This window comes from Zalophus californianus, chromosome 9, assembly GCF_009762305.2.
Source record: "Zalophus californianus isolate mZalCal1 chromosome 9, mZalCal1.pri.v2, whole genome shotgun sequence".
Lineage (NCBI taxonomy): Eukaryota > Metazoa > Chordata > Mammalia > Carnivora > Otariidae > Zalophus > Zalophus californianus.
Window position 1 is genome coordinate 67,160,431 of NC_045603.1, and position 19,660 is coordinate 67,180,090.

At 38.9% G+C, this 19,660-nt stretch overlaps 1 protein-coding gene across 3 annotated transcripts in view; it reads left to right on the forward strand.

Annotated features, from left to right (window-relative positions):
* The first annotated feature begins 127 nt into the window (after positions 1-127).
* Positions 128-19,660, forward strand: part of SCAF11 (SR-related CTD associated factor 11) — an 81,604-nt gene continuing 62,071 nt past the window's right edge. For 2 of the 3 annotated variants that reach the window (XM_027593214.1, XM_027593215.1), the window contains exon 1: positions 128-444. The gene's annotated coding sequence lies outside the window, so the exon portion shown is untranslated. The remainder of the gene's footprint in view (positions 445-19,660) is intronic. The other variant, XM_027593213.1, reaches the window with a different exon arrangement.

The window sequence follows — 19,660 nt, forward strand, 5'->3', positions numbered from 1 at the left end:
GTTTACCAGCGCCCCCCAGTGGTCTGGTTGAGCGTTGCAGCGGTGCGCGCGGGGCCCAACAAGCGAGTAGGGAGAGTGCGGCGGGTTCTGCCGCCCGCGCCGCCGTCGTCACCGTAGCGCGCCGACATGTGGCTGCGCGGCTGAGCGGAGCGGAGGGGGAGAAAAGGGAGGGCACGCGCGGGGAGGGGAGGGAGGAGGCCAGACAAGGCGGGGGGAGGGGGAGCAGCGGTGGCGCAAGTCGCGCGGAGCAGCGCAGCCCGGGTCCGCTCTCTGCTCCGCCGCCACCTCCCGACCCGGCGGGTAGAGCCGGCGCCCTATCGACCTCCGGAACAACTCAAAGCGGACTAAGGAGTCCATGTTGGGGAACTTGGCGTCGTGACGGGGACCTAGGGACCTGCAGTGGGGCCGCCGCCGCTGGAGCAAGCGCCTCGACCTCGGCCTGAGGTAAACACGGGCCGACCCCGGGGGTGGATGGGCTCCGGCAGCTGTCGGGGCGAAGTGGGGGCTGTTACGGGCTGGCGCGGAGCGGAGGAGCGGGCTGGGGGCGACGGGAGGGCGGACAAAGTTTCGGAATCGCGCGCGGCCCAGGCGGCGTCCTGCGCTTGGAGGAAAGTTGGAGCTGCCTCTCAAGGCGGGGGAAGCTGCGGCGGGGAGGGCCCCTCTTCCTTCTCGCTACCCCGCGAGGGAGGCCCCGCTCCGGCCGCCGCCGCCGCCTCTCTGTCGACACCCTGTCCCATTTCCTCCTTGTGGCCTACCCGGCTCCCGCCGCTTCTGCCGGCGGAGCCTGTCCCCGCCTGGGTGAGGGGTCCGGTGGCGGGGGGGGCGGGTTGAGGCAAGAGGCTCCACGACCGAGTCGGCACATATACACCCCCTCCCTGCAGTGGAAACGTGTCTTGTTGGGCTTCCGGGCGCTCCCCGACCCCCGAGTTCGCTTTACTTAGAAGACTTTGCTTTTGTCAGTAGTGTCCAAGCCCGCTCGTGAAACCAAACTTTACTACGCCGTGACCTCTCAGTGCGCGAATAGGGAAGAGCCGGCGCTGCTAGGCATCAGCGTTTACCCCGTCCTGAATTTCAAACTCTTCTCCCACCCAGTTTTTAAAACCCGTTTCCTGGGCTGACAACAAAAGGGCCGGATCTAAACTTAGCTTAATGAGTCGCCCCTCCTCACACCTAGGAATTTTGAATCATTAAAGACATTTCTTAAGAGATTGCTGGCCGTCTTGCTCTCCACACATGTTTTGGAAAAATTGTTTTAAAAGTAAATGCCTGGTTTAAGTAGTTGATTAAAATAGTCACAGATTCAGATATTGAATTGTAAAATACCCCCAACATTTCTGTAGTGGACTTCTTACAGCGTCTACGAGTTGAGTGATTATCATTAATATTGGATTGCTTCTAACATCTTTATCATACTACCAGTGACCTAAGATTTTTAAGCAAAACTGATCAAAAAGTTTTTAATGTTTGGCTCTTGGACGCTGATCTTTAATTTTCCAGTTTCGGAATTTTCACCGAATTTCGGAAAAAGCGTATTAATAGATGCATTTTTCATTTTAAAAATTAATTCAAGCGTATGACTGCTTACTTAAGCAGAATATTGAAGGCAAAACGTTATTAAATAACTGGTAGTTTTTGTATTTTATTGGTAATTGTATTAAAATTTTGATAATCAAATCTCTTTCTATACCATTGCTTTCTCTTTCCTGTTTCTTTGGCTGTTGGCTTAATCGTCTCACTTTTTTGCTGTTGTTTAAGAGCTACAGTAAAAAGTTTGTGGGATTTTTATTTTTGTTGCTTTAATTTATTGGGCAGATGAAATTTTGAAATTGTCTTTGGATTTCTTTTGTTTTATACTCTTAAAGATAATCTGAATTTATGTTTATACAGTATGAGTTTTTAAAATTCTTACTGTAGCTGCACTTTTTCATTACATTTTTTCAGTGCTTGCAAGTATATTAATAGTAATTCAGTTTTACATTCAGGTGATGACCTTTTTGCCTGAGAATTTGAGTACATTAAAGATTTTGAGTACATTTTAAGATTTTGGTAGGATAAGATTTGGATGTTTGCTTACTCTTAGTGTACTCACACTCTAAAAACATTCTTCAGTATGTCAAGGGGGAATAAAACTGTATAGGAAAATAGAAAATTGTTCATAAATATGCTGCCTGCCTGAAATGCGTAATAGAGAAAATTTTAAGAGTGATTTTTTTGGGTATGTCTTTAGGTAGTGGTAGTGGGGTCCATGAGTTAAGATTGAACTCTTCAGGGATCACCCAGCTTCCCCATTATTTTTTGGGCACTAGCCTGGCTTAGGCAATTTTCCTGAAAAGCTGTGCTGTTAATTAGAGATAGGAGGAAACAGTGCAGTTGCCTGATGTTGATTCACCATCAGTAGCATGTTCTAATAGTAGGAGAGTACAGTATTTACTACTCATCGACTTAATACTGAACTTTTTAGGTACACCAGTGAGAAATGGTTGTAAAACCTAAGCAAAGAGAGTGGCAGATGTAGAGGTAATAAAAAGAGTCAGCCTTAGAATAATTTTCATTGTAACTTCCCTTTAGAAAGCTCTGCCATCATCTACCTTTGCCTTTTAGTGACGTACATTGGATCTTGACATACCTTGTCCAGTGAAATAAAGAAGCTTAAAACCTAAATTCTTAGTTATGCCCTTTGTCCAAAAGAATAAATTAGTAGCTTTGCACCTTATCTTGCATCTGAATTGTATTAACTGGTAGTAGCACTCAGTAGAGCTCAGAGTTAAAATACCTGGTATTCTCTTAGTATTTCCAAGACTCATCTTTGCATTGTCATTGTTGTCTTTTTTTTAAAGTTGTGGCTTTGTTAATTCTAGTACTTAGGCACATAAAGTTTTACTATAAAATGTAAAAACAGTACCATCATCTCTCACTTGCAAAATAGTTTCCTAAAAAGTCTCATTATGACCTTTGCTTACCTATAGGTTTTTAACACTCAACTGCCAGAGTGATCCTGATGAAATTTGTCAAACCATGTCACTTCTCTTCTCAAAGGGTTTCCGTTCTCAGTCAGTAAAATCCAAGTCTATGGTTTACCAGGCTCTGAGTGTTTTGAGTCTCTTCTTCCTCTCTGACTTGATTATCTTACTCTGTTCAACCAACTTCTCTGCTACTGAAGTTTTCTCTGACTACTCTGTACAAAATAGCAGACCTTCCTCCCACATTTCCTACCACTTTTTAAGCCAGATTTTCTCCATAGCGTTTTATCATTTTCTTTTCTTTTTTTTTTTTTTTAAGATTTTATCTATTCATTCATGAGAGAGAGAGAGAGGCAGAGAGAGAAGCAGGCTCCCAAGGAGCAGGGAGCCCAATGCGGGACTCGATCCCAGGACCCCGGGATCATGACCTGAGCCGAAGGCAGACGCTCAACCATCTGAGCCACCCAGGCGCCCGCGTTTTATCATTTTCTAACATACTGTATAAATTACTATCTTAATTGTCTTCTTCACTTTAGTGAATTTCTGTGAGAAGAGGATTTGTCAGTTTGTGTCATTGTTTTGTCTCCAAATACCTGAATAATGCCTGGTACATGGTAGGTGCTTATATTTAATACTTAATAGATTAACCTGCTTTCAGCTGGAAACATTAAAACATTAAAAATATTAATCGTGGTTCGAAACTTTAAACTGTGCTAGTCTCAGTCTTTTGCATGAACTGCTAAGTTACTTGTTATCCATGCTTTATATTCAGTTCAGGGGACATTTTCAAAGGAGAGTATGATAGAATGTGATCTTGAAACTGATTTATCAGGATATAGACAGAACTAAGAATACTTAGCTAAGGGTAAAGTGGTGTAACTGTCTTGCTGTTTAAAGGTAAGACAGTTGTCATTTAGAAGCCAAATTAGATTTATTTTTGGTGGTTCCAGAAAGCAGAATTATGATTGTGGTAGTGGGTACTGAAAGGGAAGAGAAGCAGCAGGAGTGGGTTTAGGGAAGGTAGTTAAGACTCTTGCAGTAGTAGTCCAGAAGAGATGAGGATGGCTTGAATTAGGACGAGCGTTGTGGAGGTGGGCAAAAGTCAGTGGGGTTTGAGATCACCAGGCCTTTGTTGATGGATGGAACGTGAGGGACATAGAAATTTCAGCCATCAACTCAGGGAAACAGCTAGGTTGATGGTGATACCACAAGAAGGACCAAGGTTCTTTTGATTCTGGCATATTGCATTTAAGATACCTTTGGAACTTCCAGATGGAAATTAGATAATAGGGTTCTAAATTTCAGAGGAGAGGTATGGGCTGGAAATAGAAAATTGGAGTCACTGACATAGTCAAAACTAAGGTGGAATTGCCTGAGGGAGGGAATATAACTTGAAGGGAATCACAGTGGCCCCTAACATAAAAAAAAAGTTTGCTGGAGGAATGTAAGCTCCCAAAGAATACTGTGAAGGTCAGAAAAGTAGGAGTTGACTGTGGTATTAGAGAAACCAAAGGAAGAGAGTATTTCAAGGGGAGACTAATCAGTAGGGTCAAGTGTTGATGAGAGTTGAGTAATGTAAAAGCTGTAAGATTTTTCTTTAAGTTTTATTTATTTATTTGAGAGGGAGAAAGAGAGCAACAGCACAAGTGCGGAGGAGAGGGAGAAGCAGGCTCCCCGCTGAGCAAGGAGCCTGACTTGGGACTCAGTGCCAGGATCTTAGGATCATGTCCTGAGCCAAAGGCAGACGCTTAACTGACTGAGCCACCCAGGCATCCCAAGATTTTTCTTTTTTTTTAGAGGAGGGGGGAGGAAGAGAGAGAATCTTAAGCAGGTTCCATGCCCAGCACAGAGCCCAACAAGGGGCTCTATCTCACCGCCCTGAGATCACCACCTTAGTCGAAATCAAGAGTCGGGATGCTTAACTGATTGAGCCACCCAGATGCCCCAAGAGCTAAAAGATTTTTTCATTGAATTTAACAACAAGGAGCTCATTGGCCTTTTGAATAAGCAAGATAGTAATCTTCTTATTTTCAAATTGATGCTCCTGTAATTGCTTAACTAGTTGTAAAAAAACTGAGATCAAAGATTAAGAGGGGTGCCTGGGTGGCTCAGTCGTTAAGTGTCTGCCTTTGGCTCGGGTCATGATACCAGTATCTTGGTATCGCGCCCCGCATCAGGCTCCCTGCTCAGTGGGAAGCCTGCTTCTCCCTCTCCCACTCCCCTGCTTGTGTTCCCTCTTTCACTGTCTCTGTGTCAAATAAATAAAATCTTTAAAAAAAAGATTAAGAAATTATCTGTCCACATTACAGGAGAGACCTAATGTTTGTCAAATATTTGCTATGTGCCAACCACTCTGTTTTAGACATTTTACATAAATTTTCATTTGACCTTTTCAGCAGCCTTGCAATATTGGGTTTATTAATCCGTTTTACAGAAAGGAGTCTGAGGCTCTAGAGAGGTTAAATTACTTGCGAAGTGTCAGAGCACTTGTTAAGAATATATACTCAAGTCCATCTGACTCTTGGGTCTTTATTGATTATATCAGGTGGCCTCTCAAACTCTTAAGTCAGTGCTGTCTAGTAGTAGACTTTTCTGTGATGATTGAAATGTGTATCTGTGCTACCAGTACAGTAGCTGATGTGGCTGTTGAGCATTTGAAATATGGCCAGTGCAACCAAGGAACAGAATAGTTGTTACGGTGCAGATGTAGATCAAAAGTCATTAAGAATCCCATAAATAATAAAGCAGAATCTTTTCTTATAATAAAAAGAGATGGAAACACATAGTCATTTGGAGGGAGTACTGCTTTACTTATATGCTAGTTTTAGGTGCTGTAAATGAATATTGTAGATAATCTTTTTCTTTTTTTAAAACAATTTTAAACTTTCAGAAAAGTTTCAAGTACAACACAAAGGACTTTTTTCCCTGAAACATTTGAGAGTAAGTTGCAGAAACAGTCCTGCTTAAGTCCCAAGTACAAGTATGGAGAAGGTTTTTCAAGCCCTGAGCCATTTGGGAGTAAGTTGCAGAGGCCTTCTCATCACCCCAAACAAAGATAAGGACTTTCTTTTACATAAATATATCAAAATCAGGAAATTAACATTGCTATATTACTACAATTTAACTCTCAGACCTCTTTCAGGTTTTGCCAGTTTCCACAGTAATTTCGTTTGTTAACAAGAGTTCACATTTCTGTGTTGCATTTAATTGTAATGTCTTTTTACACTCCTTCAACCTAGAATAATCAATCCTTGTCTTTTCTTGATTTGCATGACCTTGACACTTTAAAAGATTGCAGGTTGGTTTTGTTGTTAAATGTCTCTGTTTAGATTTGCCTGGTATTTCCTCATGGTTAGATTCAAATTGTGCATTTTTTCCCACGCAGGAGTATCTCAGTAATGATGCTGTGATCTCATTGCATCCTATTGGTTGGCATACAATTTTTGTTTGTGCCCTTACTGATAGACACTTTGATTAAGGTGAAGTCTCCCAAGCTTCTTCACTAAAGTTTTTTTTTTCCCCTCTCTTGGTAACTAATAAGTATTTTGTGGGAAAGTATTTTGATACTTTATAAATAGCCCATTCTTTATCAGATTTGCTATTTATTCTCAAATTGTCCCACCTTTGACCAATGAAAGCCCCTTCAAGCTGGTTTCTGTGTTCTTTTGACTTGCTCTGAGCAAGTTTGACACAAGAAAATGTTCTAGGGTCACCTTGTACATACTTTCCCTGCTGTGACCCTGGAATCAGCCATTTCTGCAAGGAGGGATTTCTTGCAGTAAAGAAAGGTATTTAGAAAACCAAGATTTGGGTGCTATTTTTATTTCTGTATATACAAAAACCCATGAGCTGGTACTAATTTTTCCAGTTTCAATGTTTGTTTTCCAGTGTTTGTTTTCATTTTCTCCCTCTCCAGATTTATAACTCCCTTCTCTTACAAGGGAAAACCTGATTCCCAGTATCCTTAGTGTATTTACTTATGATCAGTCACCAGGATGTAGCCAAATTCCTTTTGTCACTATTGCTTCCTCCCCTGTGTTGCATAACATTTTCACTCTTGTTAAGGCTCTGATGACTTGTGCCAAGATGCATTCCTCACTCTAGGCCCCTCAGATACGTCATATTGAGGATCTCACCATTCTGATTGAGCTCCAGTACCTCACTCTGGGCTCCCTCACCATCCTTCATATGGACACTGGCATTAACTTGGGCTCCAGCACCTCTGGGCAGAATACCAACATATAGACATGTTTTCCTAAAGATTATACTCATTTGTTTTTATAAAAGATTATCACACCAAAACTTGTGAAAATTATGATCAAATATGTTCTCAACTTTTAAAATTTAAATCCTCTTGAGATGCTGACATCTCTGTTAGTGATAACACTTAATTTTCCTCCTTATTTTCCCTTTTACCCAGGAGTTCTCAGATGTACTTACAGGAGAGTCTTTTTAATATAATTTTGACAGTAAGGTAAAAATTGGTTCTTTGGAGTCAGTCAGACCTAGCTTTTCATTCTAGTTGTCCCAGATAGTGATTGTCACCTTTTATTGGTGACTTAATCGGTGTCCTCACCTATTTTAGTTTTTAAGGAACACTTAACCGAAGTCCAGTGGTAATAGCAGCTAATTCCAGTCTCTTTTGTTTCATACCTTAACTCTTTTGAGTGATTTTCAAACCTTTTTAATGCGATATTATTAGTGTTGAATATTGGTGGTGTTTTAATTTTTAAAATGTTCTGTAGTATGGGGTCTTGAGGATTAAATGTGCAAAGGCATGTCAGAGTTTATTGCCTGATATAAAGTAGGCATTATCCCTACCCATAATCTTCTGCTATAGGTTTGTTGATATCTGTGTCTAGTAGGTCTGGGGATGAAACATGGCCTTTGCCCTTGAGGGGCTTAGTCCTAATCAGGCCTTCTTTATTGCTCCCCAGTGTTTTTCCATTTTTTCCTAATTAGTTTTCCATCCTTTTCTCTCTTTCTCCACTTTCTGTTGCTGCGTTATTTTCAAAACCCCCAGTTTAAACATGTCAAAATAGATAAATGGGATTGAGGTGGACTTTTCCTTAGCGATTTCCTACTTTTTACAAAATAATTTAAGTCTCTTTACATTCTGGCCCATAATTATGTCTTTACCCTTATTTCCTATTGCTGTTCTAAATGAATTCTTTCTGACTAAATTAGTCCTGAAAAATGCCTGAGGTTCACATTTGGCACTTAGCATATGCTATCTTGTTCATCTTTTGTATGCTACTTCTCCAACTCTAGTTTTTGCAGCAGGAAGGGTTATAGTATCTTAATCTGTCTTTGTGTTCCAAGCCAGCCTCAATACCCTGGCCAAAGTAGTAGTTCAGCAGCTTAAAGTAAATGAAAACAGAAATATAAATATTAAAGAGAGCAGCCACAGCAACACTGCTTTGAAAATACTCTGGGCTCAGTGAAACAGCTTACAAATGATAAATGAGCTGTTAAGGTAAATATACTTGTAACACTATTTTGTATGCCTAGATGACCTGTCAAAAAAAATTGTTTCTTTAAATTATTGTTCTAATGGGAAATAAATATTAAAAACTTAAAAAATTTGTAAGGTATCATTCACCTGAAAACCTTACCATAGATGAGCCTTCAGATAGGACAGCTTTAATGCATTAAGGCCGTATTTCTTTAGGAACTGTTGTACGTGTTCAGTTACTTAGACATCAACGTGATTAAATATGAGGGAGATGCATGAAACGGAAAATAGCTTTATTGTTTCAAAACTGCTACAGAAGTAGATAAAACTAATAAAACTAAATGAAGGAGAAATCCAGTCAAGCCCTTAAGAAAAGTTAAAAATATATTTTATATTAATATAGCCACTCCAGCTTTCTTTGACTACTATTTGCATGGCATATCTTTTTCTATACTTTCATTTTAACCTATGTTTTTGTATTTAAAGTGAGTTTCTTAAAAAGCAGAGCCAGACCTATAAATACAGAGAACAAACTGATAGTTGCCAGAGGGAAGGGGAGGGTGGGAGGCTGGGCAAAATGGATAAAGGGGAGTGGGAAATACAGACTTCCAGTTATGTAATGAATAAATCACAGGAATAAAAGGCGCAACATAGAGAATATAATCTTAATATTTTGATAGCATTGTATGGTGACAGATGGTAGCTACACTTGTGGGGAGCATAGCATAAGGTGTAGAGAAGTTGAATCACTATGTTGTACACCTGAAACTAATGTAACATTGTGTGTCAATTATACTCAAAAATTTTTTTTAAAAAAAGTTGAGTTTCTTGTAGGCAGTATGTAACCCAGTGTTTTTGTAAAATCTAATCTGACAGTCTCTCAATTAGTATGTTTAGGTTATTTATATGTAATTATTGATATGATACACTAATTTGTTTCCCATTTCCTGCGCTTTTTTTGATTATGTGAATATATTGAATATTTTACTTTAAATTTATCTGTTGACTTTTTGACTATATCTCTTTGAATTATGTCTTAGTGGTTGCTTTAGGTCAACTCTTAACAACTAGAAATGTGTCTAGTTTGATTTGAGATATACTATAAATGTAAGATACACACCAGATTTCAAAGACTTACTACCACAAAAAGAATATAAAATGTCTCATTTAATAAGTTTTTTACTGGTTAATATTTGGACATATTGGGTTAATAAAATATACTAGGATTGATTTTATTTTAACTTTTAAAATATGGCTACTCAAAATTTAAAATTATATATGTGGCTCACATTATTTTTATTGGACGGTGCTGCTCTAGGAATTGTGTGTGTGTGTGTGTATATATATATTTTCACACACACACACACACACACACACACACACAGAAACATTAACAATCTATTTAGAATTAATATTTGGTACTGAAGTGACTCTAGAAGCCAAACAACTCCTCCAGTGACCTTTAAGTTAAAGTTGTTGCATGTATTACATGTGTGTGGAATGAAAACCCCACTTGACAATAATGTAATTTTTGCTTACAGTAATCATATTTTTTTAAAGAACTTAAGAGTAGAAAAATAGTCTCTTATCTATATGTAGCTATTGACTATTTGTCTTCCTTGTTAATGGAATTTCAAGTTTCTCATATCATTTCTCCTCAGCTTGGAGAACTTCCTTTAGGGTATCTTTTATGCTATATACCTTGCTGGTGATAAATTCTCTTTGTTTTCGCCTTTTCCCCTTTCATTTTTGATGGATTTCTTTACCAGTTACAAAATTCTGGGTTAACAGTTTTTTTCTTTTTTTTTTTAAATGTTTTATTTATTTATTCATGAGAGAGAGAGAGAGAGAGAGGCAGAGGCAGAGGGAGAAGCAGGCTCCCCGCCTAGCAGGGAGCCCAATGCGGGACTCGATCCCAGGACCCTGGGATCATGACCTGAGCCGAAGGCAGACGCTTAACCATCTGAGCCACCCAGGCGCCCCAACAGTTTTTTTCTTTAGCACTGAAGATGTCCTGCCTTCTTGGGGGATCCCATTGTTTCTGATGAGAAGTTTGCAGTAATTTGAATCATTAATTTAATCTGTACGTGTGTTTATCTATTTTAAAGATTTTTTTCCTTCACCTTTGCTTTTTTGCGGTTGATAATGATTTGTCTGGGCATGTTTTATCTTTCGAGTTAATCCTATTTGGTATCTCCCCAAATTTGTGAATTTTAAATTTGGAGAGGTTTTGGAAATTATTTCTTCAACTTTTTTTTTATGTACCAGTCTTTTTCTCTTATTTTTCTGGAACTCAGATGACATAAATAGAATTTGGATGTTGTCCACAGGACCCAGAGACTCTTCATTTTCTTTTAGTCTTTCACTTTTCTGTTCTTCAGATTAGATCATTTCTTTTGATGTATCCTCACATTTACTGACTCATTCCTTTTGTTTCCAATCTGTTGTTGGGATCTTATTTCAGATACTGTATTTTTCAGTTCTAAAATTTCCATTTATTTCTCTATTTTTTATAGCCAACTATTTCTCTCCTGAGAACCTCTGCCTTTCCATTGATTTCCTTTAATATATAGTGACCCAGATTAATATTTGTTTTCTTTTCTGCCAAAGGACTAGTTAAGTTCTGATCCTGATACTTAGAACTGGCTTTGTGACCTTAGACAATTTACTTAATTTCATTGTATATAGGATGGAGACATTTTCACAAAATACTGTAAAAGTTAAATGAGATAACTTAGGAAATGTCAGAAAGTAATATCTTGAAGTAGTATGGAATGCATACCCGAAAGTCCAGCTCTTGGGGCATTTGGAGCATTTATAATAAGATTACATTTAGGAAAGAATCCCAGTATCTGCCCATGCTTGATGTTAATGTAGAAGAGTGTTCTTTCTTTTTTACTTCTTAAGTAAGTTTTCATAGTAAGTGATAGTATTTCCAGATTAGAATACTAATGTTTTACAGAAGTAGGATTGAGAAATGTCTCTTTAAGTTATGGTGAAATATTTGAGAATACACTGATTATATACTTAGGTAACATAAAATTATACTTAACTACCTAGGTGAGTTTAAGAAATTCAGATAATAGGTAGAACTGGAGTAGAGAGAGAGTAAATGTCCTGCTCACTACACAAAACAATTGCTTTTTTCTTCTCAGTACTAGTTTCACTATAGCAATTTGTACCGATTTACAAAGGATTAGAGAATGACATTTCTTAAGGAACCAAAGACTGACCTTTCGCATCTGTGCAAAAAAAGAGACTAATTTCTGAAGTTGAAACTCTATAAGGTTTTTAAAATCTTGTTTAAACAGAACAAAGCAGTATTTCAGAAGCAGTGTTTTGAACATTGTCCCTTTTTTTCCCTGTTACAGGTGAAATCCATTTCCATTCCATTGTAACAAGCATTTGTATGTGGTCATTTATTGTCATTAATTCCTCTTCAATTCTTAGGATTTGTTTGTTTATTTGCAAGTGTTTCCTGTGCTATATATGTTTTTGGGAAGTGGGTAGGCAGGGATTGCCAATTCAGGTTGGGCGTCTTTCTAGGTTAAATTAAAGATATAGTTGACAGGTTTTCTGTTTTGGATTAGAGAAAAAGATGAAAAGATAATTCTCATACTTCCATCCAGGATGACTTTTTTTCTCGGCTGTTCTGCTTGCCAGATAAGAGGGTATGGTGCTTTTGATCCCAAGGGCTCCTATAGCTAATCCTCTTGGAAAGTTTGGTTGTGAAATGAGTCTCTACCACCTCACTGTTCTTTTGTTTTTTGTCTTTAATAGGCATAATTCTTAATCTTCTGAATGTAAATTCTGCTTTTCCACATTTATAACTCTTCCCTTCAAGGGACCTGTAATAGGCATTGAGGAATTGCTGATGGAAGGAAACCAAAAAAGTAAGAGCTTTAGCTTTGCAACTTTACCATTTGAATTAGTATGTCATCTTGTTTTAGTAAATAGGGATGAGAAAATGGAGATGAGAATCTTGAAGAGAAGTGAAGATTGCACAATCAGCTCTTCCTTTCTGTTCCCTCCACCATACCTTAAGCAGGGGTGGTGTGGTTATTAGAGAAGGATTGCATAAATATATGTTGAAATTATTGGAGGACATGTAACATGATACTGCCTTATAATGTTTTTCATTTGGAGAAATAGTGGAAGCCTTTCGTATGATTTCCTTATCAAACTGTTCATGATAAAGTAGCCAGGCATATAGAAGGCACTTGTGTTTCTTTTTTAAAAGAAAGTATTGCATCATAGATATATTCTTCTCATAGTGTGGACACCTGTCACATAAGAGTGTAACCCAGGGGCGCCTCGGTGGCTCAGTTGATTGAGCATCCGACCCTTGGTTTTGCCTTAGGTCATGATCTCGGAGTTGTGGAATGGAGCCCTGGTCAGGCTCCGTGCCCAATGTGTAGTCTGCTTGAGATTCTTTCCCCTTTCCTCTCCCTCCCTGCTCCTCCCTCTGCTTGCTCCCATGCACACTCTCTCTCAAATAAATAAATAAATAATCTTTAAAAAAAAAGGGGGGGGGTTGTCACCCAGTTGGGAGTCAGCTGTAGTGCCTGTCTTCCCCCAAACAGTGAAAAATGGTCAGCTCCATACCATTACTAGGGTCTCAGAACTGATCTATTTCTACAGCATTGCCTTAGAATTTAGTGGGGTTGTGAAGTTGTGCCTGTTGCTTTTAATCTCTGTTTCTCCATGGGCTCTAGAATACATGACCTTTCAGTGTTATAGAAATACAAGGACCAGAAATAGAAAATTCAGATACCTCCTCTCAGGCTCATCAGTGGCAATGTAATATGGGTGACCTCTACGTGTTGGCGATAGTATAGAGCCATTGGAAAGATTGAGACCATGAAGTTGTCAGTGAAAAAGTACTTTTGTTGCGGGGCACCTGGGTGGCTTAGTTGTTAGGCATCTGCCTTCGGCTCAGGTCATGGTCCCAGGGTCCTGGGATTGAGCCCCACCTCGGGCTCCCTGCTCAGCAAAGAGCCTGCTTCTCCCTCTCCCTCTGCCTGCTGTTCCCCCTGCTTGTGCTCTCTCTCTCTGTGTCAAATAAATAAAATCTTTAAAAAAAAAAAAGTACCTTTGTTGAAAACATTAACAATTTATGTTCTAGCCCCAAATTACTTTCACATGTTAGTCTTTACTTATAAAACATTTTAAATTTTACTAACATATGGTAAAATTGATCTTTTTTGGTTGTGTAGTTCTGTGAATTTTAATACATGTGTAGGTTTGTATTATCATCACCAGAGTCAGGATTCAGAATGGTTTCCATTACCTCCAAAAAGCTCCCTCATGCTATCTTTGTAGTTCAACCCTACCCAAACCCAAGTGACAACTATCAAAGAATTCTTTGTCATTACAGTTTTGACCTTTTGAAAATGTCATATAAATGCAGTTGTGTAGTATGTAACCTTTTGACACTGGCTTCTTTGACTGTATATTGCCTTTAAGATTCATTCAAGTTGTTAAGTGAAGCACTAGTCCATTCCTTTTTTTTTTTTTGGCTGAGTAGTATTCCATTGTATGGCTGAATGTACCATAGTTTTTTTTTTTTTTTAAGATTTTATTTATTTATTCATGACAGACAGAGAGAGAGAAAGAGAGAGAGGTAGAGGCAGAGGGAGAAGCAGGCTTCCCGCTGAGCAGGGAGCCCGACACGGGACTTGATCCCAGGACTCCGGTATCATGACCTGAGCCAAAGGCAGACGCTTAACCATATGAGCCACCCAGGCGCCCCCACAGTTTATTTTTATTAAATCTAGTATATCAGTTTGTTCTTGTACTATCTTTGTCTGGTTTTGCTATCAGGATAATACTGAACTCATAAAATGAATTGGAAAGTATTTATCTTCCATTTTCTGGAGGAGAGTGTGTTGAACTGGTGTTATTTCTTCAGATGTTTAGTAAAATTCACCAGGGAGATTATCTGGGCCTGGAGATTCCTTTTTTTGGAAGACTACGATTTAATTTCTTTAAACAGTGCTAGGGCTATTCAGTGCTATTTGCTAGAAGTTTAAATTTTATTGATTTTTCTTTTCAAAGAACAGGCTTTTGGTTTCATTGATTTTTTTTTTCTGTTTTCAATTTCATTGATTTCTGCTCTTTCTTTCCTTCTGCCTCTTTGTATATCTTTTTCTTTTTTAGTTTTTTAACACAGAAGTTTAGATCATTGATTTGAGACCTTTTCTGATGGAGTCATGTTTTCCCTGCCTCTCACATATTATAACTATTGATAAATTTGGATTTAGTTCTACTTTTTTATTTTTTTATTTTTTAGAGAGTGCGTGTGCACGTGTGAGGGGCGTGGGGAGCAGAGGGAGAGGGACAGAATCCTAAGCAGTCGCCATGCCCTTGGTGAGGGGCTCGATCTCACGACCTGAGATCACGACCTGAGGTGAAATCAAGATTTGGATGCTCAACCGACTGAGCCACCCAGGCACCCCTATTTTATTTTTTTGGTTTCCTCTTTGTTTTTATGTAACCTCTTTCTTTGGGTTATTTGAACATTTTTTAGTATTCCATTTTAATTTATTGTGTTTTTCCCTATGTATCATTTTTTTAGTGATTACTCTAAGAATTATAATACATACATTTATATTTTCAGTTTCCTTAGAATCAATATTTTATCTCTTTAAGTGAAATATAGAAACCTTATCACCATGTAGGTCCCTTTACCCTTTATGTTGTAATTGTCTTATGTTACGTCTACATGTATTGGAAATCTTATTGGAAAGTGTTGTAATATTTGCTTTTCATTGCCAAACATATTTTAAAGAATTCAAGAGGAGGGTAGTTAATTATATTTATCCAAATATTTATCATTTCTGTTGCTCTTCCATCTTCACAAATCCAACTGTGATGTGTCTAGGCATGGATTTCATTACCCTGTTTGGGGTTTGTGAGCCTCCTGAATTTAGAGGTTTATATCTTCCACCAAATTTGGGAGTTTCTGGCCATTATTTCTCTTCATCTTTTTTTTGTGTATCGAACTCATTTTCTTCTACTTGGGCTCTTGACAGGAATGTTAGGGTTTTGGTGTTGTCCCACAGGTCCCTGAGGCACTAGTATTTTTTTTCAGTATTTTTTCTATTGCTATCAGATTGGGTAATTTCTGTTGATCTGTCTTTAAGTTACTGACTTTCCATTCTGCTGTTGAGTCTGTCCAGTGTATTTTTCTATTTCAGTTATTGCATTTCTCAGTTCTAAAATTTCCATTTGTTGGTTCTTTATAGCTTGTGGGTTTTTTGTTTTTGCTATGACTTTCTAGTTTTCTCTTTGTTTCAGGAGTATTTGCTCTTACTTGTAGAGTATGTTTTTACCTGCTTTAAAGTCTTGGTCAGATAATTCACCCAGTGCTCTAATATCTGTGTTATCTTGGTGTTGTTTTCTGTTGGTTCTCTTTTCCCACGGGAGTTTTTTTTTTTTTTTTTTAAGATTTTATTTATTTGACAGAGAGACAGCAAGAGAGGGAACACAAGCAGGGGGAGTGGGAGAGGGAGAAGCAGGCTTCCCGCCGAGCAGGGAGCCCGATGCGGGGCTCGATCCCAGGACCCTGAGATCATGACCTGAGCCGAAGGCAGTCGCTTAACCAGCTGAGCCACCCAGGCGCCCCTTCCCACAGGAGTCTGAGATTTTTTTGTTCTCTGTGCCAAGTAATTTTGGGTTGTGTTTTGGAGATTTTGAACATTATGATATGAATCTCAGTGTCTTGCTTAAATGCAATGGAGAATGTTAATGTTTTTGTTTGGGCAGGTAGTTGATTGAGTTAGGTTTTAGGCCACAATTCCAACCAGCTTTCTTCAGGTTGTAGTTTTAATCCCAGTTCTGTTTTCAAAACCTTTGTTTGTAGTACATTTGGATTTTTCCCATAATGTGTATTACCCAGTAGCCAATCTGTGACTTGCATGGTGGTTTATCCTATATTTTAGTCAGAGTCTGTGGTATGCTGCTTAAGGTTAAACCTGTAGATGTACAGCTCAGGGGTGAGCTAGGAGTTCATAAACAACTTATAATTACTTAAATGCTTTCCCCTCTATTATGCGCATGGTGTTTTCTAGATCCCTGAGACACCCCCCCACCCTTGTCTTCTCCCTGGAAACCCCATTCTTCATTTCATTCATTCCACTGTGGTGTGTATTTTCTACAGTTTCATCTGGAGGCAAGTGACAGGAAGACAGGAGAAAAATTGATTAGTCCACTTTCTTGAGTCAGTGAGGATGGTACCTTTCCCTCAAGAGTTTTAGGCTCCTGCTAGTTCTCTTGCTGCCACTGTTGCAGCTGTCAGGATTGCTTGGGAATTGGGTCATGGGGAATGAGGAACAGAAAAAAGAAGAGATTTCCCTTACTCTTTTCTAAGCAATTAGACCCCTTTTCCACTCCTTGGACAAAGATATAGAGGGCTTTTCCTAGAGCTTTCTCTTTCCCTGCTGTTCCCAACAGCCACTTTTGGGTTTCAGGTGCCATTAAGTCCAGGCTGGGGGCAAAACTGGATGGAAAAACCCATCAATATGCTTTCTGCAAGAGACTCATTTTAGACCCAAAGACACCCCGAGATTGAAAGTGAGGGGGTGGAAAACCATTTACCATGCTAATGGACACCAAAAGAAAGCTGGGGTGGCAATCCTTATATCAGACAAATTAGATTTTAAAACAAAGACTGTGTAATAAGAGATGAGGAAGGACACTATATCCTACTTAAAGGGTCTATCCAACAAGATCTAACAATTGTAAATATCTATGCCCCTAACATGGGAGCAGCCAATTATATAAGGCAATTAATAACAAAAGAGAAGAAACACATTGACAAAAATACAATAATAGTGGGGGACTTTAACACCTCCCTGACTGAAATGGACAGATCATCTAAGCAAAAGATCAACAAGGAAATAAAGACTTTAAATGACACACTGGACCAAATGGATTTCACAGACATATTCAGAACATTCCATCCCAAAGCAACGGAATACACATTCTTCTCTAGTGCCCATGGAACATTCTCCAGAATTGATCACATCCTACGTCACAAATCAGGTCTCAGCCGGTACCAAAAGATTGGGATCATTCCCTGCATAGTTTCAGACCACAATGCTTTGAAACTAGAACTCAATCACAAGAGGAAAGTCGGAAAGAACTCAAATACATGGAGGCTAAAGAGCATCCTACTAAAGAATGAATGGGTCAACCAGGAAATTAAAGAAGAATTTAAAAAATTCATGGAAACCAATGAAAATGAAAACACAACTGTTCAAAATCTTTGGGATACAGCAAAGGCAGTCCTGAGAGGAAAGTATATAGCAATACAAGCCTTTCTCAAGAAACAAGAGAGGTCTCAAATACACAACCTAACCCTACACCTAAAGGAGCTGGAAAAAGAACAGCAAAGAAAGGCTAAACCCAGCAGGAGAAGAGAAATAATAAAGATCAGAGCAGAAATCAATAAAATAGAAACCAAAAGAACAGTAGAACAGATCAACGAAACTAGGAGCTGGTTCTCTGAAAGAATTAACAAGATTGATAAACCCCTGGCCAGACTTACCAAAAGAAAAGAGAAATGACCCAAATCAACAAAATCATGAATGAAAGAGGAGAGATCACAACCATCACCAAAGAAATACAAACAATTATAAGAACATTATGAGCAACTCTATACCAGCAAATTAGATAACCTGGAAGAAATGGGTGCATTCCTAGAGATGTATCAACTACCAGAATTGAACCAGGAAGAAATAGAAAACCTGAACAGACCTATAACCACTAAGGAAATTGAAGCAGTCATCAAAAATCTCCCAGCAAACAAAAGCCCAGGGCCAGATGGCTTCCCAGGGGAATTCTATCAGACATTTAAAGAAGAATTAATACCTATTCTCCTGAAACTGTTCCAAAAAATAGAAATGGAAGGAAAACTTCCAAACTCATTTTATGAGGCCACCATTACCTTGATCCCAAAACCAGACAAAGACCCCATCAAAAAGGAGAATTACAGACCAATATCCTTGATGAACATGGATGCAAAAATTCTCACCAGAATACTAGCCAATAGGATCCAACAGTACATTAAAAGGATTATTCACCATGACCAAGTGGGATTTGTCCCTGGGCTGCAAGGCTGGTTCAACATCCGCAAATCAATCAACGTGATACAATACATTAACAAAAGAAAGAACAAGAATCATAGGATCTTCTCAATAGATGCAGAGAAAGCATTTGACAAAGTACAGCATCCTTTCTTGATCAAAACTCTTCAGAGTATAGGGATAGAGGGTACATACCTCAATATCATAAAAGCCATCTGTGAAAAACCTACAGCCAATATCATTCTCAACGGGGAAAAGCTGAGAGCTTTTTCCCTAAGGTCAGGAACGCGGCAGGGATGTCCAATATCACCACTGCTATTCAACATAGTATTAGAAGTCCTAGCCACAGCAATCAGACAACAAAAAGAAATCAAAGGCATCCAAATCGGCAAAGAAGAAGTCAAACTCTCACTCTTTGCAGATGATATGATACTGTATGTGGAAAGCCCGAAAGACTTCACCCCAAAACTGCTAGAACTCATACAGGAATTCAGTAAAGTAGCAGGATATAAAATCAATGCACAGAAATCAGTGGCATTCCTATACACCAACAACAAGACAGAAGAGAGACAAATCAAGGAGTCGATCCCATTTACAATTGCACCCAAAACCATAGGATACCTAGGAATAAATTTAACCAAAGAGACAAAGGATCTGTACTCAGAAAACTATAAAATACTCCTGAAAGAAATTGAGGAAGACACAAAGAAATGGAAAAACGTTCCATGCTCATGTATTGGAAGAACAAACATTGTGAAGATGTCAATGCTACCTAGAGTAATCTACACATTCAATGCAATCCCCATCAAAATACCATCCACTTTTTTCAAAGAAATGGAACAAATAATCCTAAAATTTGTATGGAACCAGAAGAGACCCCGAATAGCCAGCGGAATACTGAAAAAGAAAAGCAAAGCTGGCGGCATCACAATTCCGGACTTCCAGCTCTATTACAAAGCTGTCATCATCAAGACAGTATGGTACTGGCACAAAAACAGACACATCGATCAATGGAACAGAATTGAGAGCCCAGAAATGGACCCTCAACTCTATGGTCAACTCATCTTTGACAAAGCAGGAAAGAATGTCCAGTGGCAAAAAGACAGTCTCTTCAACAAATGGTGTTGGGAAAATTGGACAGCCACATGCTGAAGAAT